This window comes from Ostrea edulis, chromosome 1 (assembly GCF_947568905.1).
Source record: "Ostrea edulis chromosome 1, xbOstEdul1.1, whole genome shotgun sequence".
NCBI classification, from domain to species: Eukaryota; Metazoa; Mollusca; class Bivalvia; order Ostreida; family Ostreidae; genus Ostrea; species Ostrea edulis.
The window spans coordinates 94,444,391-94,470,056 of NC_079164.1; the positions used below are offsets into that span (position 1 = coordinate 94,444,391).

The 25,666-nt window shown below is 34.7% G+C and overlaps 1 protein-coding gene across 1 annotated transcript in view; it reads left to right on the forward strand.

The window, feature by feature from the left end:
* LOC125673275 (protein tiptop-like) overlaps positions 1 to 25,666 on the forward strand; it is a 57,223-nt gene that overhangs the window by 17,738 nt on the left and 13,819 nt on the right. The gene's annotated exons all lie outside the window — the stretch shown is intronic.

The window sequence follows — 25,666 nt, forward strand, 5'->3', positions numbered from 1 at the left end:
ATTTTTCAACAAGTTTGTTTCAATTGTATTTGGGAAGGAGAATTTGTTAGTAAAATCTACTCAAATTTAATCTTTCATTGTTGTTAAATAACCGTTATCTAATCAACTGAATGCTATCATCATTAGCTCATCATGATGAATGTCTCGGGAGAGCTGTTGTCATGATCCCAGTGTCGGTGTCAGCGCCATTCTCTAAGGGAAAAACTTTAACCATGTTTATATCTTTTGAATCAAGGTTTGGTATTTCATGTATAAATTCCTCATGACTTTGATACAGTGACCTTGGATTTTGACCTACTTTTCAGAAACTTTGTATTCATGCATAAGCTAATCAGGGTATGTATTGATGCCTCTAAAGTGAATACAAGAACACGTAGTGTGACTGAGTTTAATCAACATGAATTGCTTGGGAATGTGTATGATAGCATGCAATTTAAAATTTCTTGCAATGAATTATCAATATTAAAAATCGTAGATGTGTAATTAGGGTTGAAGTTGCATTTTCTTTTGCATACCGGTATATATACCACATCATATCACATGCATGTATCAGGTTCAAAACACACCACATTTTGTATTTCATATTACATCATCATGGACTTTATTGTAGCTGGTGTCATTTCTACATAAGTACAAAAAAACAAACAAGCAAACATGATGATAACAGTAAAAGCTAGAGATAAAAAAAACTGTCTCGCTATGCAGATCGAACAGAAATAACCACGCAAAGACAAAGAAAACTGTCCCACTCTGCAGATCAACGTGGATATTCTTACAGTAGACATTATTACTCTTTACTAAAGAGAAAACTTGTGCATTAAATCTTATTAAGATATTGTTTATTGTACTTATGCATTAAATCTTATTAAGATATTGTTTATTGTACTTGTGCATTAAATCTTATTAAGATATTGTTTATTGTACTTGTGCATTAAATCTTATTAAGATATTGTTTATTGTACATTAAATCTTATTAAGATATTGTTTATTGTACATTAAATCTTATTAAGATATTGTTTATTGTACTTGAATATAAAGCTGTCAATCTCTTCAGGCCTTTGATTTTTTTCCAAAATACTTCATGAAAGTTGCCACAAATTCTAAGAGTTTCTTTATAACCTTTTGGGGACCTCGTGAATTGATGTATATGGATTTTTGTAATCACTGTATCTTTTCAGCATATCTCCAAACATGACATATGGTTCCAGACGTGTCTAAAAAATCAAATTTCAAAAGCTTTGTCAATATTCTGAGACAAACCTATTGAGATCCTGAGGCTTTCTTTTAGGGTCATAAATCAACACTAATGTGATGGACACCATTTGATCAAGTGATTTCGGGGTAATTTATGTTCGTTTTGTCATGATTTGTTCCCTTGCCAACCTGATAAGAATTAATTGATTTTTACACAAGGCTTGTTGTTAAATAACACTATATATGCACAGAAAATCACTATGTTTTGTCTTTTAACAATGTACAATTACTGAATATTTTCAAGCTTATGATGCTTGGAATATTTTTTTATGTTCTTATCACTCAGAGTCAATAGGTTCATATGTTTGGAACTTCAAGACCTGACATATGTGGACCATGGGTCCATACATTTGTGAGTGTTCTAGGTTACTAAGAGTAAAGATGTCTTCTCTTGTCGACTAAAATTCATTGATTTTAAAGTTGGCCTGTCCATGTATTGTCAACATCAGATTTAGGAAATCCATTGTGGCTTACTGCAATATCTCTTAGGTGTGATTATTTGCACTTTTTTTTATTTAAAAGAAGAAAAATCTGAAAACTTGACTGTCTGACACATTAACCTGGATTAAGATAAACTAAAACTTTGATGTTCAGGATGAGCCTTTTAGTACATTAAGTAGGAGTTAACATAGGATTTTGCTGTTTTAGTATGGCTTCTGTCAGTCAGTCTGTGTGTTTAGAATGGGAGTTAAATCACACACTTAGTTGGTATTTCTTCTTTTCTTTGCAGTTAAATACTACTGTAATGTAAATAACCGTGAGATATTCAGCAGCTTGTATAAATGAATAAAATATAAATTTTAACATCCCTGGAGCCAAAGAATTTGAAGTTCTATGATGGTACATATTGTCGTCCAACACATTGTCATCGATGATATGTACATCCCCTTACAGTACATACTGTCGTCTGTCGGGATATATTATTACCAATGACAATATGTTCCGAGACCAGGGGTAATTTTTGTATCACGGTATACATACTGTCATCGGCAACAATATTTACTTACTCTCATTGTACATCTATTTTCTCTGCTCTTCCCTGAGGATACATGAGATCCACTTGGCACTCACTTTCCTGAGCTCCAACTGTTCTTTGAAAATGCTGAAAACAGCTGATGAATCAATGTTTGTAATTTCTACGAGGTCTTCCAAATTGGTATATCTGGCATCTTTAGAGATCGCATTTGTCTCATCAACAATATCTTTTCTACTCTATGCTGATAATGGCTGACTAAAACAAGGATCATCTTCAAGTGACTTTCTGTCTGATTTAAAACGCTGTGTCCACCTGCGTGTATGAAAGTACTTTTTCTCAATATACACTGTGGTTTTTAGCTCACCTGAGCTGAAAGATCAAGTAAGCTTTTCTGATTGCCTGTTGTCTGTCCGTTTGTTTGTAAACTTTTCATATTTTTTACTTCTCCAGAACCACTTGGCCAATTTCAACCAAACTTAGCAAAAAGCATCCTTGTTCAAATAAAGGACCGTGTCCCCTTCAAAGGGGAAATAACCACAAAAATGCAAAACTTCAATTTCTATAATTGAAATATATTGGTTATCCTTTGCAGCAATGATCACACATTTTATTGCAATCTAGTTAGATCCAGTTTTCTAGAAGTACATGTGTTAAGAAGTTTAGAAATAGAATTTATTCTTGATGAGGGAGAGCCGGGTGGGAAGGGGGGTGGTTTGTTCCATGCTGCTTGAAAGTCCCCTGGGGGTGCTTGTTAGGATGAATACGAGAATGACATCTTAACAGTACAGACTGTTCTGTTTATATACTGTGTGAATTGTAAGTGTTCTATGAGCTAATGGCAGTGAACATCCTTTGGTTTTCATAAGGATTAAAGCACATTTATATTGGTTTTGGTATCTGTTGAAAGACTTTATGTGTCAAACCATAGTAATATAGTACAGGTGACTCTCGATGGCTCGAACTTCTCAGTCTCTCGAAATGAAATCATGGTCCCGATTTTTTTCTCTATATAACAAAGCAAAATTTACTGTCAATCTCTCGAACGTTCGATCTCTCGAAGTGAAGTTGGGTCCCGTAAAACACATTTCATTGTTTTTCACTCTCGATCTCTCGAAGTGGTGGTAGCGTAGGAGGATAGTGTGGCTGTGGTAATTAGATGTTTACATAGGTGAAACATCACCTGTGCTTCACTGTGGAGGTGATACATTTGAGTAATATATAATTGGCTAATTGGAACTTGGTTTTGTATGCCTATTTTAGCATGATTAAAGAGCAAATAAATATATAAACTTTGAAATCATTTTATTAATGCAAAATAAGGTTCTTCATTTTTATATTAAATTAACTACCTGACAAATATGAAGGAAAACATATCAATACGATATAATCTTGTTGGTAAACATTTCCGGTTACTGTAAAATCTTAACCATATCGGCGGACCTTCAATTTCCGAATTTCAATCTCTCGAACTCTCGATTTCTCGAAGTTTTATCAAGGTCCCTCGAACTTCGAGTTATCGAGAGTCACCTGTATATGCCATTTAAGTAAGGAGTTTATGTATTATGTTTTATTTCATCCAGGAGTATGCACTTATCTGGGTCAAATTGTGTTTGGTCAAAATGTCTTAGGTTGAGTTGTCTCAAATACTGTAAATGTATTACATTTGGCTGTGTATTCTATTTAGCGCCTTTGGCGGAACGCAGCTTCCGCTAAATCAAGTACATCGCTAAATGCCATCCGTAAATCTAGATGTTTAAAGTAATTCAGGAATGCGCTAAATCAAATCTACGCTAACTTGTTGAAAAAACGATTTCCGCCAAATATCGTACACGCCAAATATAATACGTTTACAGTAATCAATTGGCCCATGGTATTAATCCTATCCCATATTGGACCAGATTAAGTCACTGGGCTAAAATTTGCAAGCATGAAGGTCTGTCCAAGGATGTTGTATATGGTACTAATATTCACTCTCAGAAATTATAGTGTTTGAGATGGGGCAGGGGTTGTGTGTAAATCAATGGATAAAGATACACTGCAACAAGACACATTTCAAGGGATTAATTTTTTTTCAGTGAAAGGGGAATAACTCTCAGAGTCTTATGTGTGTTCTTGAATGACATCAAAATTTAGGAATGTCAGTGTTTTAATGCTGCACATGCTTTACGTCTAAACTGACAGTTTTTAACTTTCACTTGAAACCATTGAACATGCATTCCAATTTTCACTGGAGATTAAATTTGCTTGCACAAATGGGAAAGTTGACTTGAGTTGAACCAGGGCATTAATGTAATAGAGAAATACTCCGGGTCCTTTTAGTATTGAGTTACTGGAAGGCTGGTGTTATGAAAACCAAGTGTATTGTGAATGATTTATAACCCCTCAAAGTCTGAAAAATGAGGACTTACAATTTTTTGAGGGGTTGAGGTTATTGGTAGTTAAACAGGAGAAGATGACATAAAACATAACTGCAGAAGCTGTCGAGGCAGGTCTGTTTGATTGCTGTGATTGGATAATTTGTGGGTTGGTAGCTCGTTTGTTTTCATTATAAGATAGGCTTGGCATGATAAAGAGACATTCATCATGGCTGTGAGATTCAGCACATTAAGCAAACCTTACATAAATCCTCCTCATCAGCTGTAATTATGTAGTACCCCAGAGAAGGGGGAAAGGGGGCTGATAGACAGGGCTAAGTTAAACAGATCACTGCAGCCTCAACTTGAATTTTATGGTGGCCTTGGACGGATTTTAATGAGGATTTATCTATTTCTCTGGGACTATTTCTACAAAAGTTGTCCAATTAGCATCACCTTTTAGATTAAGATTGGGTGCTGGTAAGATCTCTGTTATGGTGAGAGGTGGATCAAAGAATTCAGTGTGCATGACTGATGCAGGAATGGTGTTCAGATATTGATCATATTGTTCAGTATAAGCTGTGGAATTACCATTAATCTTTAAAATCCTACCAACAACTCTATAATACAAGTATACAATATTCAAGAGATGGGGAAGCTCTTTTGCTTTAGTTACACAGTCTGGGTGTGAAATAGCTGCTGCAGTTCGATATAAAAGGATGGCCCTACTTTTCTGTGAGGGTTTCCACAAGTAGTCAAGCGATGATAAAGATGATTAGAATCACTGGTTTTGACTTCTTTTACTTGCGAAAATTGTAATAGATTTAAAACTTTTTTAAGATGGTACATAATATTTTTTTCTATCGCAGAAATGAAGTCATGTTTTGAATGATGTCCTAAGTGCTGTGGGCTTGCTTTTTGACAGTTTTTGAGGAATGATAATGGCAATGCCATTTCTCAACTGAAGTTATTGGAGTGCAGAATGGCAGTTTGGCTGAAGTGACATCCATCATTCTAAAAAGTCACTCTTTTATACACATAAAATCAATGGGATGATCATCTGTCAAACGTCTCATTTCAAAATTTATGTTTTATTGTAAAAATCAATACACAACTTCCTCTGGACCCCAATTTCATTAGGAGATATAAAGATAAATTGCGTCTAACTGTTGTTTTATGTGGCAGACTCGAAATTTATTGGCTAGTTAATTATTTTTTTCTCCCTAATATGATTTTTGGATAAAGGATATTAAAGATGTATTAGTTACACCCTAGATCTTTACAGAGAGAAACTATTGTATATGATTAAATATCTTTGATTTATTTAAGAAGGTAAATCAAATACAGAGAGAACCTATTGATGTTCGGAGACATTATATCCGTTTATTCGCATTTAAATAACCCTCAAAAGACCTCAAAGGATATTTCTTCACTCATCAAGAATAGTTTTCATGGTGGCTGTTTTTCATACTGTTTCTTTAGGTGAAAAATTTGTGTTTTTTTTTCTTTTTATAGTTTACAGTAGAATTATTTGTGACAGTTTGGTTTTATTTGCTTTGGGAACTGGTATTTACAAAGGACTACACTGGAGAGATATGCAAAAATAACCTGACTAATTACATTAGGTAACTGCAAATTTCATCAACAGAGATATTCCAATTCTTCTAGAGTCAGTATAATTCAATTATAAGCCAGCTAAACTTGCTTGCACAACCCTTGTACTAAATCTAAGACACTATGCATGAATACACATGAAACCACCCCAGCAAAGCTAGCCTGGCTGTGTTGAAAATGCGTACCTATAAGGGCACCTGTTAGAATGAGCTTACCTTTAATAATTAACTTTCAAAAGCCTGTCATTTGCCTGCATTATATTGTCACCTGATGCAATGACTTCACAAGAAATTTGCATGTTTTACCTGTGTTATACAATGTACAAAAGGTGATTCACAGCTGCAGATTGATGCACACTTTCACCTCAGGTGAGCAATATACATGTAAACTAGTAAAGCAGATACACCTCCAGGTGGCATGCGGTGATGTATCTAATGAGACGATTGTTTAAATCTCCCCTAACATCTTGTGGCAGTGCACAGCTAGAATGATTTGTTGAGGGCTTAGACTGTCAGTTCTTGTCACCTTGTGAAAGGAAAACTCAGTCAATTATGCATCTTTGTTTACCTCCAGCTTCAGGAGAGTTCCATCCGCTTAGTCATCTTAATTGTCACTGAATCTGATGAGTAAAAACTTGGTGTAATTATTTTTATGTGAATAATTGTAACTGCTGGCTTATGAGATGGCACTTCAAAATACAGTATTTTCCACGACCTGTCTCATTTTTAAAAAAAGAATACTTAACACCTGTGCAAGTCATTTATTTCACAATTCCATAAAGCTTAGTCGTTTATTTTTCTGGACAGGATATTCATATTTTAGTCAATACCTAATTAAACACACATGGTATATTTAAATATGAAAATGTTGTCTCTGTCACTGAGAGGGAGGACTGAAAAAACTAAGTTACTATTTCATTAAAACTTTATAGACAATCAGTTCTCTTGGAAAATGGTCTGTATAATGACATCAAAAGGAAATCATGGTAATGATAATATGGTTAAACATCTGCATCTACAATCTGATGCTGCATGGACAAAGCAGGTACAAGACTGAATATGTTTGTCAGGTGCTAGTAGCTGTGTCACTGCTGTCTATGAATAGTACTGTAGATTGTATCTGAATTTATGATTTAAAATAAAACTCAAAATCTCAAGTTTTTAAAAGAGCAATACTGAAATAATACCATACCCTAAAATCAATCTATTTTCCTAATGTTTGAGGTAATACCATACCACAAAATCTATCTATTTTCCTAATATCCATTCAAGTTGTCTCCCTTGTTTAAGAATAAGAAAAACGTTGAATTATTTTTATAAGTCTGTGCAGTGATTCGAAATCTTTTTCCTAATGGCAAAATGCATTGTTTTACTGTGAGTTTATGTTTAAATTCATTAGTATTACATATTCTTTATTCATATAAAAATTAATTATTTCCAATGTAGACATCAGCCAATATAAATTAATCTAAGGATCAAAGATTTTCAAAAAACTCTAGGTAAATCTTATCAGAATTCTAGTGATCTACTATTTCATTGATGTTATAATTCAGTTCTGTTATGGGTTGGATACCTAAAGACTTCGATACCTGAAGATTTTTTTCACTGTTCAATATTCAGGATAGATTCGGATATCTGGAGATTTTTTACACTGTTCAATATTCGGGGAAGATTCGGATACCTGGAGATTTTTTACACTGTTCAATATTCGGGGTAGATTCGGATATTTGGAGATTTTTTACACTGTTCAATATTCGGGGAAGATTCGGATACCTGAAGATTTTTTACACTGTTCAATATTCGGGGAAGATTCGGATACCTGGAGATTTTTTACACTGTTCAATATTCGGGGTAGATTCGGATATCTGGAGATTTTTTACACTGTTCAATATTCGGGGTAGATTCGGATATCTGGAGATTTTTTTCACTGTTCAATATTCTGGGTAGACTTCAATACCTGGAATATTTTTCACTGTTCAATATTCGGGGTAGACTTCTTGTCAATCTATTGGACGTGTGAGTATGTGATGTAAAATTCAAGAATACACATACATTCTTTTGACACAAAAACTTGGTGTCATGGTAAAGCACATAATAATGTAATATAGGGATATTAGGGTCATAGGATAAAGACAAATGATTTTCTCAATATTTTCCTTTAAAAAATAGGGGTAGGGTATTTAACATGACCCCGAGAGTATAGTAGCAAGTTCAAAATATCATCAAAATTTCTATATCATCTGTTGTTTTTACCAAGTAAAACCTATTCTCATAGTCATTAAAATCTTCACTTGCAGTAATTTTGTTCTAATGGAGACAAAAGTTTTTACTTTTGATATGGCAATTGGCCATGGTGTGTCAACAATTGAACATTCAAACTTCTTGATAACTACCTTTTCAAATTTTGATGCTAGCATATCTTAATTCTTTGGAACAAGGGGTATATAAATTGTAAATTTCAGGACTCCTGCACCCCTGGTGCCTTAGGGGTGCAAAGGGGCAAAAACTGCCAAAGATAATGACCAATTCTCAAAAATCTTCCATCTGTAAGAAAAACTAAATGCATTATACATGTATAAGTAACATAGAGCAGGACCACCATCACCAAAATTATAAATTGCGTGGTTCCTAGGTAGAGGTTCCAACTCCCGGTTGGGCCAAACTCGGTATATATAGTGTATATGTGTAAAATATTCAAATACTATTATCTTCTATTGTTACTGAATTGAAACTAATTATGTATTTTGAAGGAGTAGGTAGTTCTTTACCAAAATTGTGCATTTCCTGTATCTTTCTTTATCCACAGAGAAAGGTAATAATACTCTTCTACTTCCATTTTCTTTAGCAAAATTAATTACTTTAAAAGCATTGACACAAGAACAGAGTCTCTCTCCTTGGGATGTTGCCTTATCCATATCTTGTGTCACAGTGTTGATTTTTCCAAGGCAAGTGTCATAAGCTATATAAATTTTGTTGAGATTTCATTCATTAGCAAAATACACTATTTCCCCTTAAAGAATGTTTCTTGAACTGCATATTATGAATCAAATATTTTAATCTCCCCTTGTGCTGATGAAATGAGTACTAAATTTTTATTTTTATTGTTTTGTTACAGTGGCCGAAAGTAACAATTGCCATGCAATATCCCAATACACATTTACGTACATATCTTACTGTTTCACTTCATACTGTGAGAGGTCAGAATTGGAATACAGCTTTTAATTTTATGATTTCTTCAAAGGACATTGAAGTTATGTGCACTGTATTCTAAATAAATCAAGAGTTCATGAATTAATTATTCATTGATAATTGATTTATCACAGAACACACATTGGTAATGTTGAAGATAAAATCCTAAACACCCATGCTACTATGCCCAGATCAGTCTTGAATCTCAACCAATTTTGAAAATGTGTAAGTATTTGAAATTTGCTAATTTTCTGTTAAATAATTTACAAATCAGATTATTTACCTTCTGAAAATTCAAGAACAAAATATTTTTGTTCCCCCCCCCCCCCCCCCCTCTTCCAGTGGAATTCAAATTGGTTGTCTCCTAAAGTCTATCCTTTTTAATTACTCTGTGAACTGATGATAATGGAATGCAATGTTATGAAAGAGCAATTTATTTATTTGCATACACAAAAATAAATATTGTTGAATAATAAATAAAGCAACAACTGACTTATGCAAGCTTGATTAGCATAACCCAAACAGAGTATACTGAAGCCTTTGTGTGCATCTCATGCAATGTGGTCATATCTCAGTTTTATGTTTTATGCATCAATTGAAGAAGTTAGCACAAAGTGATTTGTGAATCCTTATTGACAGTGATGGATTTGTGTTAATCTTGTTTCCATGGTAACTGTCAACACTTGTCTGGCATCATCAGTAATTTATTATTTACTGGGGACCAAGACATTTAATATGGAGATGTTGATATCAGTTCTGACTTGGTGTCTTTTCTGATTCAGTGTTTGATGTGAACTTTATGACAAGGTCTTCTACAAGGATGCATAGTTCATATATGTCATATGTCTTAAATTGCAACTAGGAACCATTCCCATGCAATACAAAGAAAGTTGTGAAGCACATCATACATGTTGTTCTGCTGTAAGTCAGAATTGTTTGAAGTTCTTTGTCATTTGCCAGCCAGAATTAAACTTAACTAACATGTAATGTGCAGCTTACATGACCTTTTTAAAAGCTGATTCAAATTAGAGTAATTTTTTATACAGTAGGGCCTCATTAATCCGGACACTTTGGTTCCCGGCAAAATCATCCGGATAAATGAAGTGTCCGGATAACTGAATCACATATTTTTTATCTTTACATAAGTAACCAAAATGTTTACTTTATTGATGCGTAGTGAATTAAAATCATTCAATCATTGGATTTAACCATTTGCATTAGTAAATAAATCATGATAATGTTAACATTTACATGCACTTCAAAGCTCTAAAATTTTGAGTTTATATTTCTTCTTCTATTACAAGCCAATATCGGGAGAACAAAATCATTTTAAGCTCGTAATATTAAGACCTAATACTGCTTTGATCTAGCCACGCGTACCTATTATTTTCATGATGCAATAATAACGGAACGAAACTCGGGTGAAACCAACATTACGGGTATATACAAAATTTAATTGTCATTTTCTTTAAAATGGTAATTTTCTCACTTCTACCCAAAATTTGAAAAAATTGAAAGCAATAAAACTCTACATCGTAACAAAGAATCAATCATACACAGGTACATTCTACATGCGTGACATTCTAAACATTAAAAACTTACTACATATACATGTGCATGAACATACATGTATATTTCATGCCAATCAGCAGTATAAAATCCAGAATCTAGAGTATAATCTACACTTTTTTAGATTTGAATAAGCCGATATCAATTTACAAATCAGTACAACTGGTATGTGTACAGTAGCAGTTCAACCCCCCCCCCCCCAAAAAAAAAGTATTATTACTGCTTGATGTTTAATTTATTTTAAAATACTATTTAGGCTATTGATCAAGACTATAAGATAATATGCTACAGATTTATTTACAAGATCCAACACTACACGCAATACAGATCTTATGTGCAAAAATTGGCAATACAAGGTCTCGATCGGCACGTGCTATCTAACTTACATATCATCACACACCACCTAATTAAAGGGAGGTGTTGACGGGGTACAGGTACAATTGTAATTGCTTCAATTAGCAGTTTGGCTTGTTTTCTTTATAATTTACGCCTTGCTAAAATTGTCCTACATACACCTTCCCTCAAAAAAATTACCGTCCGGATTAACGGTACAATTTTCAATGCATTTTAACGTTTTGTAGTAAAAAATGACCGTCTGGATCGGGAAAGCGAATTTCTGGTTTAATGATGCAAAATAACATTTAAAAATTTCGTTCCCTAGAAAAATCGTCCAGAAGGTGAAGCGTCCAGATTAATGGCGTCCAGATTACCGAGGCTCCACTGTATATATTAAATGATGTCGTTTGATGTTGGCTGTCTGGACAAGATATCTTTTCGGTATTTTTTTTTTTTTGTGTATCCCATTGTCAATTGCTAGTACAATCCATACAGTCTGTTTGAGTAATTTAAATCTTATGATAACAATTTGTACAATCTGTTTGAATCAATTTTATGACTTGACCTAATTGCACTCAGTAGATGATACACTGACTCTAGACTTTTTCCCTCGTTGCACTTTCCTCCTCTTTGCCTGTTTCCAGATATAATCTTTATTATTAATCTATCACTATAGTATCGTAATATGTATACGGTGCGACCGTTGAGACGAGCGAAGACCCATGACATCTTACAACACGACTTTAGGCATTTCATTTAACGCGGTTGATGTAAACAGTGCATTGTGACATCATCATTAGCTGCGATATTTTTTTCTTTCAAACCAATTATCCACAACAAAATGTACGAAGGTATGGGAAAGTTTATCTGGAATTTAAGATCATTTGTGGTATTTCCAAACTATTTGTTTTATATACGGGGTTGTCAATGAAGTATACAACGGAGCAATCACCATACCTATTTTAATGTCTTAGGTGTGACGCGGCCATTGACACGAGCGGGACTAGAACTTACTACTAAGCACCTGGTCTTTTAATTGTGTAGGGAGATGAGCTATACAGTGAGGAATCTTTATTGTTCCAATACCTGCAGAGTCATGGTTACTATTTATTACTCACCACAACAATCTTAATTCCTCAATGCAGCCTAATTGTCATCTTTATACATATAGCTGGACGTTTTTCTCATAGTGGAACAGATTACAATGATAATCTACGATATGTTACATCACTGTTATCACTGGAACGTATAGATTAGGTATCTTCATACATGAGCTGGTCGCTGTAGCTCAGTGGTAGAGCGTTCGCTTCGTAATCGGGAGGTTGTGAGTTCGAGCCCCTTGTGCCATTGCTGTGTCAAACCTAAGATGTTAAAATAGGTAGTGATTGCTCCTTCGCAAAATGCTTGACATTTAGAAGTGAGAATCACGGGTCTTTCGGATATGACCTTAAAATCGGAGGTCCTGTGTGTGTCTCGGCAAGTGGTAGCATGATAAAAATCCCTCACTGCTACGACCCTGAGCGCTAAGCATAAATATAGGTCTAAAGTGGTACTTCACCTACCAAGCAGCTGGTGACGTCTCAATAGGAGTGAAAAATTCTCAACGTAGACGTAATTACAATCAATCAATCGTACATGATGATTGGTGAGTGTTGTGGCCCATGAGGGTTTTGTTGGGATGTGTCATAAATTTATTATTAACATTGGACAAGATAACCACTGTGGATGGAGAAATGGTCCTCTGTATCGGATGATTTGATGTAGATTCCGCAGCTGTTGTTTAAGGACAAGCTGTTACTTTAGCCGATTAATCAAATGGGTTTTTATCATTTTCCCATGTAATTAGTTTTACTTTGAGGTACACTTATTTGAATTAATGAAAATTTTACAAATTTTGGGTTGATATTCCGTGAGTCAGTGTGGGTTAAGTCATCATGCATCCGTTCAATTGCCTGAATACTTAGGTGAAGCATAATCATCCATTTTTATTTTCCAGACCCTTTATTAATCCTTTTGCAAGGGTGAAGCAGGGTTAGAAAATGTGTATGGCATGGGTCAGGGCCTGCAATCATTATGTATATATGTGTAATATGTGTATATACATATATATTTATAATATTTATAAAAGTGAGAGATAGCTAAACTTTTTATTTCTTTTTTCTAATTGGCCATGATAATTACCCAATGTGGATATATTGGGTCATGGATGGATACAATTTATTATGAATGTCAGCTGCCATGAGGCTAATTTGAGTATAAAATATGATGCTGTTTACATGTCTTTTAGAAGTGTCAGATTTTATGATGAAAACTAATTTCTTGATATTATAATAAATACACATACTACAGATGCCACATGTTGATATTACACCACAAAGGAGATTTATAATTGTCAAGTCTTTCACATTTTTGTCAAAATCTATTTTGTCTTGCTCCCTCAAGGATGACATTTAAATGCTAAATGAAACTTTTTGTTTTGAAAGGATAGGGATTTTTTTTTTTGTGGTTTTGTTTGACCTTGTAAATAAGTTGGTCACTTCTCTAAGTGAGAATGCAATTGGTAATGAGTTTTTAGGTCACCTGAGTTAAACTCAGGTGACCTATTGCAATCGGTTGTTGTTCGTCATCGTGCGTTTTGTCGTGCTTTAACAATTGAAATTTTTTAAACTTCTTTTTGATAACTACCAGTCCAATTCTTTTCAAATTTGGTATGAAGCATCTTTGGGACAAGGGGGACAAAAATTGTAAATTTCAGGTCTCCAGCACCCCTGGGGCCTTAGGGGCAGGGCAAAAACTGCCCAAAATTGACCAATTTTCAAAAATCTTCTTTTCAAGAACCGCACGTGTGTAAGAAAAACTAAATGCATGGTGATGGGGAGCAGGAAGGCTTCTACCAAAATTATAAATTTCATGATCCCCAGGGTAGGGGTTCTGATCCCAGGGCAGGGCCAAACTTGGTATATAGTGTTTATGTGTAAAACACTTAAATAACATCTTCTTTAGTGCTGTTGATACTATATTGAAACTAAATAGATATTTAGAAAGAGCAGGTAGTCCTTTACCAAAATTGTAAATTTGTTGATCCCAGGGATAGGGGTTTTGGTATAAGGGTGGGGTCAAAATGGTCAGTTATTAAATGTGTTAACAATAGACATTTTTAACTTCTTCTTGATAACTATATCTTTCCGACTCTTTTGATATTTGTTATGAAGCATCTTTGGAACAAGGGGGACATAAATTGTGAATTTCAGGATTCCTGCACCCCTGGGGCTTTAGGGGCAGGGCACAAACTGCCCAAAATTGACCAGTTTTCAAAAATCTTCTTCTCAAGAACCGTACACATGTAAGAAAAACTAAATGCATGTTGATGGAGAGCAGGAAGGCCTCTACCAAAATTGTAAATTTGATGAACCCCAGAGTAAAAGTTCTGACTCCAGGGTGGGGCCAAACTTAGTATTTAGTATTTATGTGTAAGTTTGCTGATACTGTATAAGATCTAAATGCATACTTAGGAATAGCAGTAAAGGATGTACAAAAAATCTGTGAGTATCTGTATTGTCTCAGACCTAATCCCATTCTGCATTTGAGTGTATGAGGGATTCACTATCACAAGTCAATGGTGAATTTCAATCAAAACCCAGGTTATGCCTTTAGGATGAGTCCAAATTAGTCATATCTTTTGATGTTTTAATGTTAATACACCTATTATTTAAAGCCTTTCATCAGTGTATGCACTTTTGAAGGCAGTGAAGTTTTAAGAACACGTACATCTTGTTTTATACTGTTGTAGAACATTAGAATTTAGCTTAGATATTCAGAACAGGAATTTTTTTTCTAGATTTCATAGCCGTGGAAGTAGTGATACTTTTTCACTAGTATTCTGGTGACCGATAAGGCCTATGGGCCTCTTGTTCACTAGTATTCTGGTGACCTATAAGGCCTGTGGACCTCTTGTTCACTAGTATTCTGGTGACCGATAAGGCCTATGGGCCTCTTATTTCAATGTTAAGGTCAGTGGTTTGAGTCCATTGATGACAAAGTTTTATTGTGTCCATGAAGGAACATTGGCTTTTGTGAGTATTTGTATTGTCTCAGACCTAATCCCATTCTGTATTTGAGTGTATGAGAGATTCACTATCACAAGTCAAATTACTTTTAAAATGGAATATGTACATACAGGCCTGGGATGTAATTCCACTTTGCGTTTTTTTGTTGTTGATCGAGTCACAGATTGATACACATGCTTTAAGTTTACATTACCATTTTGTTGATGTTAACAAACTCAAAAACTAATATATTGACATCATGAAAAAATAAAATTTTGAATTATAAAGATAAGATATTATCCATAGAAAATGCTGAATTAAAATTTGTTGCCTCAGGATTTCTTGGAAAAAGAAAAAAATTTAAAGTCCAAAATTTTACTCAAATTTTTACTGCTCAAATAAAAGAAATCTTGGACTAAAGTTTCAAGTTTTTCTTTTGGGAAGTCCAGGCATGGCCAGTACAAAATGCTTGTCAATTGAAAGACTGTTGCCTTTAATAGTTTTATTAAAAACAAAAAGGAACAAAAATGTTGTGTTGGAGTGTCAAGTAGTGCCACACAATTCCACCATAGAGGTAATACTTTGAAGTCACATGATTCATATTATTGAACCATGTAATTACATGTACAATTTCATATTGGGAACGTGTCCCAGCCAATGCAGAATTAGAATTTTGAAAAGGAAGATATTTAAAAAACGTGAGAATGACTATGTCAAATTTCAGATGTAATCAAATATTGAAACTGTGTAAGAGAGATCATGCAGATATTTCTACCACCATTATACAAATATGCATGATTTATGAAGTGCGCATATCACTGGGAGTTAGATATGTTTCATGAATTTCCAATGAATTCTTTCTCTCTTTCATATATGTACTGAAAAAAATGTCATGAAGATGATATAATGAGACCCCATGGAGTTGGATGATCGGGTATACAACAGAACGTGATAAATCTGTATGTCAAAGTGTGACATTTGATTTGATGTATGCCATCGAGATGCAAATTACATAAACAATTTGAAAAGGCAGAATATGAGAATCTTTAGAGCACAGATAATGAGAAGGTGATGGATGAGTTCAGAGGAAGTCGATGCATGGTGGTAAAAAATACATTTCTCGCTGTAGGAGGAATGGCTATTATGGACCACACATTAATGAAACTCAGGTGTGTTGGTGAATATTCACAGAAATTAATTGGTCAGGTATTGAAATGGGGGGGAGGGGGTCATTGACTCAGAAAAATTTGTATTTTCAGAAAGAAAATTTAACCATTTCTTATAAATTTAAAAATAAAACTTTTAAAAATCTTATTTTTTATATAAACAATGGGGAAACTAAGAGAAACACATATGTCATGTGCATGCATCATCATCATCCAATTTGATTATCCAGACCAAATTAATCCTTTTGCAAGGTTGAGGCCTGGCTGTCCTGTCAAGGTCAAAGTTTGTTCTATCCAATCATGTAGTCTCTAGGTCTCGTTTTACTAACTGATCCCATGTCAGCTTTGGTCTACCAGGAGCTCGATATCCAGTGACACTCAATATACGAACCTGTGATATCCAACCTGTACTACACTCAACATGACCTAGCCATCTCGGTCTAACCTAACCATATCAGCCTAACCTAGCCATCTCAGTCTAACCTATAGCCATCTCAATCTAACCTATAGCCATCTCAGTCTAACCTAGCCTTCTCAGTCTAACCTAGTCATCTCAGTCTAACCTATAGCCATCTCAGTCTAACCTATAGCCATCTCAGTCTAACCTAGTCATCTCAGTCTAACCTAGCCATCTCAGTCTAACCTAGCCATCTCAGCCTAACCTATATAGCCATCTCAGCCTAACCTAGCCATCTTAGCCTCACCTATAGCCATCTCAGTCTAACCTATAGCCATCTCAGTCTAACCTATAGCCATCTCAGTCTAACCTAGCCATCTCAGTTTAACCTATGGCCATCTCAGTCTAACCTATGGCCATCTCAGTCTAACCTAGCCATCTCAGCCTAACCTATATAGCCATCTCAGCCTAACCTAGCCATCTTAGCCTCACCTATAGCCATCTCAGTCTAACCTATAGCCATCTCAGTCTAACCTATAGCCATCTCAGTCTAACCTAGCCATCTCAGTTTAACCTATGGCCATCTCAGTCTAACCTATGGCCATCTCAGTCTAACCTAGTCATCTCAGTCTAACCTAGCCATCTCAGTCTAACCTAGCCATCTCAGCCTAACCTAGCCATCTCAGTCTAACCTAGCCATCTCAGTCTAACCTAGCCATCTCAGCCTAACCTAGCCATCTCAGCCTAACCTATATAGCCATCTCAGCCTAACCTATAGCCATCTCAGTCTAACCTATAGCCATCTCAGTCTAACCTATAGCCATCTCAGTCTAACCTAGCCTTCTCAGTCTAACCTAGTCATCTCAGTCTAACCTATAGCCATCTCAGCCTAACCTATAGCCATCTCAGTCTAACCTATAGCCATCTCAGCCTAACCTAGCCATCTCAGTCTACATGTCTGGATAACATCAGCAATGTCTCTGATGTTATATATGTATTGTGTCTTGCCAAAATTTTGTAATACACTAAAGGTATTTTTCTTTTTAAAAAGTAAGGGGGAGGGGTGTCGTGACCCCAAAGTAAGTCACTATGGCGCCCTTCTGGAATTTCATGACTGTACACACTCAAAGGTTTGTAAGTGTGACCCAAAAATAGGTATTTGTAGTCTCATTTTGGAATTGTAATTAACACCTAGCATTACAGTTTGTGAGGTGTAGCATGCAGAAATGCATGTGTATTATCATGTAGCTCAGCAGTGCACTTTGTTCTTTGTAGAAACAATATTTCATGTGTAATATTGACCTCAATTAACCTACAAAGTCAGCTGATGTCTCGTTCAGTTGAACAATTGGTGGATTACATTATTTTACTGTAAATATGGTTAATTTGCTATACATGTATTTAGCAATTTTGTAGGTCTGTTAAATTTACAAAAATAATTTTCTAAAATTAGCTTCTACTATGAACATAATGAAATACTTTTTTTTTTTTTTTGTCTTTTAGCAACAAACAATTAATTAATAAATTTTTTATACACAAGAATAAGAATTTAATAATATTATAACAGAATTTGATCCAATATCACAAAAATGAATCTGTGATAAAAAAAAAAAATCCAGAATGTAATTGACAATAAAGTAACTTGTTTTAGTTATAAATTCAAAGCTCTATTCTGTTAAAAATGCTTATTGTAATAATTTGTCAAGAAATAAACTTCTATGCCCTGAATCCTAATTTCAATTTATATAATATCTAGAGAAAAGGCTAATGCTTTCGTTTTATAGCACAGATTAGTGGTTGAAGCTTAGGAACTGGCAGGCATGTTAGCCATGGAGGCCATGGGCATATTGCACACATTATGTACAGGGTATATCTAACCTGACCGTGACTCATTGCTCTAGCCAGTAATAAATCTTACATAGACCAGAAGTCAGAATGCCAGGTCACTTAAAATGATGCCAACATTGCATGTCAATTTGTCATTGAATTTTAAAATTTTCCCTCACACTCGTGCAGCTGTTTGAAAACTGTATAAAGAACATACTACTAATTAGGGCAGGAATTATTAAGCGGAGAAGTTGGAAAACAAATGGGTATAGCTGATCTTTTCATGATCAAAAGAGGTTGCACAATCAATAAAACGATATACTAGTTAGCCTTATTTCTATCACACAATTTACCATAGTCAAAGAAGCATGTCAGATTGTCAATGTATCAGTGGTGAAAAGGAATAGGTTCATAAATAGTCCAATTTGTCCCTAAATTCTGACAGTAATTCTCACCCTAATTTGAAACTATATAAATAACAAAGCTATTTGCATATATTTGTTGTTAGATAGGTAAGATATGTAAAACTAATTATGATGTCTTCGGTGGTGAAATATGAATTTTATAATGTACAACATCACAAACACATGAATTTTTCACCATTTAAAAGTTTTCTTTAATTTAAAGGACCTGAAATGGCTATTTTTAACAAATTTTGAGCATTAGAAGGTATTGGGCTCTGACACATGTCATTTCATATCTTAATGTTGCTAGTACATGAATCTTGAGTTTTTTTATCCACACATGTGGTCCATGATTTCTGTTAGAAAGATGGACTGAAATGTTTGCATTTCTAGGTCACTTAGGTAACCTATTGCAGTGTTTAGGTAGTGTAGTGTTTAAATGCACTGACTTACCTAAGGGCCGTGACCCGAGTTCCATCCTCAGGATTCACTACTCCAGTTTCCTCCAACGCCAATGACCCTTTCGCACCAGTCTGACTAAAGCCGACCGGCCGGCCTCTAAAATAAAAATAGGGGAAGCTGGTTTTAGTCCAGCTGTTTCTGTGCCGCAATATACAACCTGACAATTAATTAAGAAGCATTAATAGAAGTTGTAGAAATTGTTTTTCAATCTTCATAACATGAATGAAGTTTAAACTTATACTAAATATATTGTGATTAGCGGTAATGTCCATCTTCATTTGAACATAATGAAATTCTTTTCAAAATGTCCGCGGCTATTTTTCACCAAATTTGGTAATGAGCATCTTTAGGGTGTAAGAGGAAGTAAAATTGTGAATATCATGGCCACTGAATACCTGGGATCAGAGGAATCAAAACCTTAAAAATGACACAATTTTTAAAAATCTTCTGTACTTTGGAACATCTAGCCAACAAATGGTGTGTATAAGATAATAAGCTAAGATAATTCTATAAAAATTGTGAAATTCATAGTCCATTAGTAGGCCAGAAGTTCTGATATTCAGGTGGGGCCTTATAATTCAAATAGTGAAAATGCATTAATTCTTTAAAAATCTTCTTTTCTTTTACCCCTGCACAGCTTGAAGAATAAGAGGCCCATAGGCCACATTGCTCAATTGAGTCACTATGGCTCTGCTGTGATTTTTGAAAGATTTTTTTTTCTCATTGAATCTTTATTCCTATGAAAAATGTTGACCCCCATATTCTCACCCCAAAGGGTCATAACATATCCAAACTGAATTCATACAACATGGGGATGCTTCAATACCAATATGACTAATAAACATGACTTTGCTGTTGTAGAGAAGGTCAAGGTCACAAGATCAAAGACCAAGGAATACACATGAAATTTGAGAATCTTATCACTCACCATTCAAAAGTTATGAGCAAGGTTCCTGTATATTCTGGGATTCCCATATAGATTTTTATACGACCGTCTTAAGATGGGACGTATTATGGTATGGCGTTCATGTCCGTCCGTCTGTTAGCTTTTTCATGTCCGACCCGTAACTTAAATACTACAAGGCCTAGAATCATCAAACTTTGTCTGTAGATACATCTTGGGTAGAAGGTGTGTCGCACATTAAAACCAGGTCACTGTGACTTTTCATTAAGAAGATATGGCCATATATGGCAAAAACTTGTCCGGCTCATAACTTGAAAACTATTAGACCTAGAATCACCAAAATTGGTCAACTAATGCATCTTAGGTAGAAGGTGTGTCGCATCCTACTTTAAGGTCACTGTGACATTTAATTAAGGTGATATAAAAAAAAAAATGTTTTAATGGGTACAATTTATACTGTTAACAATATGTGATGAGCGTATCATGTGCCGTGGCGGTGCACTTTATTTTATCTACTATTGTGACCACACCCTAGCTATCAATGAACAAACTTGAATTTGCACTACCTGTAGAAGCTTGAATACTAATATGACTAATCATGACCCTGCTGTTGAGATGAAGATTTTTAAATATGTATCCCTATAAATTCTTATTTCATCCCCTATTGTGGCCCCAACTTACCCCTGGGGATCATGATTTGAATAAACTTGAATTTGCACTACCTGGGGATGCTTGCACATCAATATAACTAATCACGACCCTGCAGTTATTGAGATATAGATTTTCCCTGTATGTTTCCGTTAATACTCTAATCCCCTATTATGGTCCCACCCTACTTTTGGAGGCCACAATTTGAATCTGTACCACCTAGGGATGCTTGCATATTGATTGACTTATAAATCATGTCCCTGTTATTCTTGAAGAATATTTTTCCTATATTACCATATAAAACTTTAATCCACTATTGTGGCCCCACCTTACTTCTGAGGACCACAATTTGTGCATTAATGCATATATAAAATGTGTACTAATGAAAGCCCTGTTGTGAAGATTTTTAAAGTTTCCCCCATATATACCCATGTAAAACTGATCCACTATTGTGGCTTCACCCTATCAACGGAGGCCATGATTTGAATAAACTTGAATCTACTTTATGTCAGGAAGCTCTGTAAATTTCCACTTTTCTGGCCCAGAGGTTCTTTGGAAGAAGATTTTTAAATGACCCCACCCTATATTTTTTTGATTATCTCCTCTCCTTTTGATGGGGCAATTGACCCTTCATTTGAACAAACTTGAATCCCTTTCAAATCCAAGGACAATTTGTGCCAAGTTTGATTGAAATTTGCCCAGTAAGTCTTGAAAAGAAAAATTTTAAAAGATGCCACAAAATTTTCACTTATTCTTAATTATATCCACTTCAAATGGGGCATGACACTTCATTTGTACAAACTTGAATCCTTTTACCTGAGCATGTGGCAAGTTTAGGTGAAATTTGCTCTGTGGGTCTGGAGAATAAAAGTTTACAGACAGATGGACAGACTTAAGATGCCAAACAAAACTCACATGACCATTCAGCTCAGATGTGCATGGTTATGAAGAGCATCATCTGGGGCCCACTACCAAAATCATGAAATTCGTGGCCCTTGACAGCCCCATTAGGGTTCAGGCTGCAGAACACTGGCCTCAAAATGCATTTGATTTTTATATATAGGTAACTTGAGATTTTTCATAGTCCATGGGGCCACAGAAAGACAGTGGGTGGGTTTTTTAAAGAATATTACCTAAATTTCAGAATTTGTTAATCCAACTGAAACAATATTTCAAATCTTATACTGACACTACTGAGAGTCACAAGTCAGTTCCTGTGTAAGATCTTGTTGAGCATTAATACCAGTACTTGCCATACTTACATTGTGACAAAAGCAGGTTCAATTCGTATTTTATTTGTAATTTTATGATAGCTGAAACTCTCATTTTGTACCTTCGGGTATCACTCTAAATTAACTTCCATGTTTCATACCTTATTTTAAGTGTTGAAATTAATCATATTACCCCTGGTACTTGGGTAATTAACACCTACAAGGACCAAGTAGAATATCATTGTTGAAATACCATGTGTATAAGCACCCAATTAGCTGACTGGACAAGCTTTTTAAATTCCAGGTATGGTTTAGGTGAAATTAATTACCAGAATCAGATTGTGTACTTGTATACACAAGGGATACTTAAGAGTTTTCAAGAGTAAAATAGAAGGAATGGGTTAATTGAATGATAGACAGATAAATGTGAGAGATCAAGAATTTCTAGAGATCAAAAATTTGAGTGCAAATTTGCTTATATAGTTATCTAGAGAGAAAAAATCTGAAAGTTTGAAAGATCAACAACTGAGCATGTATTTTAATATAAGACCATGTATATTTTTTTCCATATTGGATATATAATTTTTTTCCGGATTTCTATTCTAATATAATTGATAAAACTTCCGACTCCTTGTGGTTAATATAAAACTCAATACACTACAAAAACTTTCTTTTTCCAATAAGAGTACACATGTATTAATGTCATCTGATAATCTGTAGTGAGGCCAAATCCTGCTGAACCTTTTCTATGCTCTACTGGATGGTTGGTTTTTTTTTTAGGAATCAAGTTTTCAAATGGTTCGGAGGGGGAGGGGGGGGGGGGAGAAATATATGACTGTATATCTTGAACTTCAACCTTTAATAGTCATAATGTTTAAAGTATATAAGATAATAAACCTCATACCTGAAAGGTGAAGGTCATTTCTATTCATCAAGGTCAGTTCAAAATTTACCGTAATTGAACATGAACATGCCTCTGCTCGGAAAATAATGCATTTCACAAATACATTGTGTTTCTCTTGAAAACATGCTCCAATATCTAATACTTTTAATTTGGTTGTATCATTTCTTTATGGAATCAATGACTAAAAGAATGTGTTGGGCTTGTGTATCAATCTCAGAAACAGTCACACCTTTTCCTCTATCGTGAGTTTTCTGCCTTTTCAGAAATCCCAGATATATGAGACTAATTGCTGTCACTTATTATCTTAAGCAGGTATTGGTTGGGTTTTTTTTGGTGCTAGTTTAGAGAGAGATTGAAGAGAATTCATCTAATTTATAAGAACTAGCTGGAATTTATCATTCACAGGCCTAGGTGTGTTAATCCATCTTTGATTAGGGGACCATATAAATTACAAGAGTGATGGTAATAAGTGTTTTCTATGTAAGCAGCAGGGGAGCTAGAACAGGGGTGATTAATTCAGGGTGTCTAGACAGTATTCCCAGAACGGGATGGTATGCTGATTTTTCTTTTTCTCTCAGAAAGAAATGCAGGAAGCATGAAAATCAAATCTACCTTAACAATCTTAATGAACAGAATCTGTCACATTTGAATTCGATTGTAGTCCCTTGAATACCATCCATTCCAAAAAGTGCCTGTGTGTCTAGATGTGTATGTGCATCTAGAACAAGGAGGACACCATTCCTTTTTCTCTACAGATATTACAAGTGGGGAGAGGAATTGCATTTTGATTTTTTTAGTTGAAAGGTCAAAGGTCAAGGTTCTATGTAACAGTGATCAAAGTGTGAAAATGTTTTTCCTATATGTGAAAATTTAGTAATTAAGTTTTAAAGTAAATTTTATTTATAAAGTCGGCACTCATGTGTACAAGTAACAACAAATAACATGAGCTCTACAGAGCTCTTAAACCGACTATCAGTATTATAGTATATTATTGTATTATAATCTCATCAAATTACAAATTCAAGGTACATGTAATAAAATTCTGATGCGTAAAATACTGCGAATAAAAGAGAGCGACCATCATGAAACTCCTTGGTCAGGTCTATAAATATAGCAACATTATCAATGTTACTACTCTACCTATACATAAATATTTTTGTTGATAGTCCATTTTTTCCATCTTTGTTGTTTAGTACTGTGAACAATACATGCATAATTTGTGCTTATAATCATTTTCATACTATTACACCTGTTGTCCAGTATTGTTTCCCGTCGCCAGATGTTAACACCCAGGAGGGTGTGGTTTCTGTTCTCATAGGGTAACAATAGGGTTATTTTCAATTGCTTCTCGACCAATTAGATTTGACTAAATTACATGAAAGAATGATAATGCAAATTACGCTGGGCTTCCATTGTTCTTCATATACCTCCGTAATACAATTTGACATGACCTAGACATTTTTCCTTATTGAAAATGCTAAATGCTTCCTTAAGTATAACTTTGACTATGTTGTCTGTAAGAATTAGGTTTCAGCACAGAGATAATACATAGATGATAACCAATATTGACCTTGACACCAAGGGCAGCCAAGATTTTTCTTTTCTTTTACATTATTTTAGATGTCCTATGAAATGTATTATGATACAAGAAATGAACAAATTGTATTAAGGATATTATTCGATAAATTCATGAAAAGAATGTTTGAAAGATCTCTCAATAGGGTCCTTTTATTGAATACGTAGAGTGTAGGGGCTGTGTGCTGGGTACTGTTACCTACTACAACACAAGTATGATGAAAAATTAGGAGAGATCTGACAAGTTATGGTGATTTATGGATATTGTTCAAGTCACTAAAACAGTTTTTTCTCCGAGATTTGAGAATGTTTCTTGGTATGTATGCTTCTTGAATTGATAAATGTGAAGCTAGCTGATCTCCTCGGAACAGACAAAACTAATCATAACATTTGTCATTCCCCAGGGGGCCACATTCTAAACTACCACTGTCAAATACTGTCAAAGTCCTAATCAATCCTAAATCATTGATCTATTCAAGTCTATATTACAGCTGATTGATAATATTTTATCAGTGTGTTGTAATGAGATGTCCCAATTTGTTCTTCATGAATTACTGTCGTGCCCACCGTCAGATAAATTCAGGTGAACTAAAGTAGGCCTGACTAAATAGGCTGTCTAGTAGTGTTAATTATTTACCAGAAATATGTTGAGTATTTTCTAAGGACTTTTGAAATGATTTATATTCAACATTTTTCCTGGTAAATATCAATTTTTAGAAGAATTGATGATGAAAGTGAATTTTTTTAGAAGAAGATTTTGATTTGCATGTTGATTTTTATGGACAGTTTGATATTAGGACAGCAGGTCAGGTGAACGGATCATGAGAAATG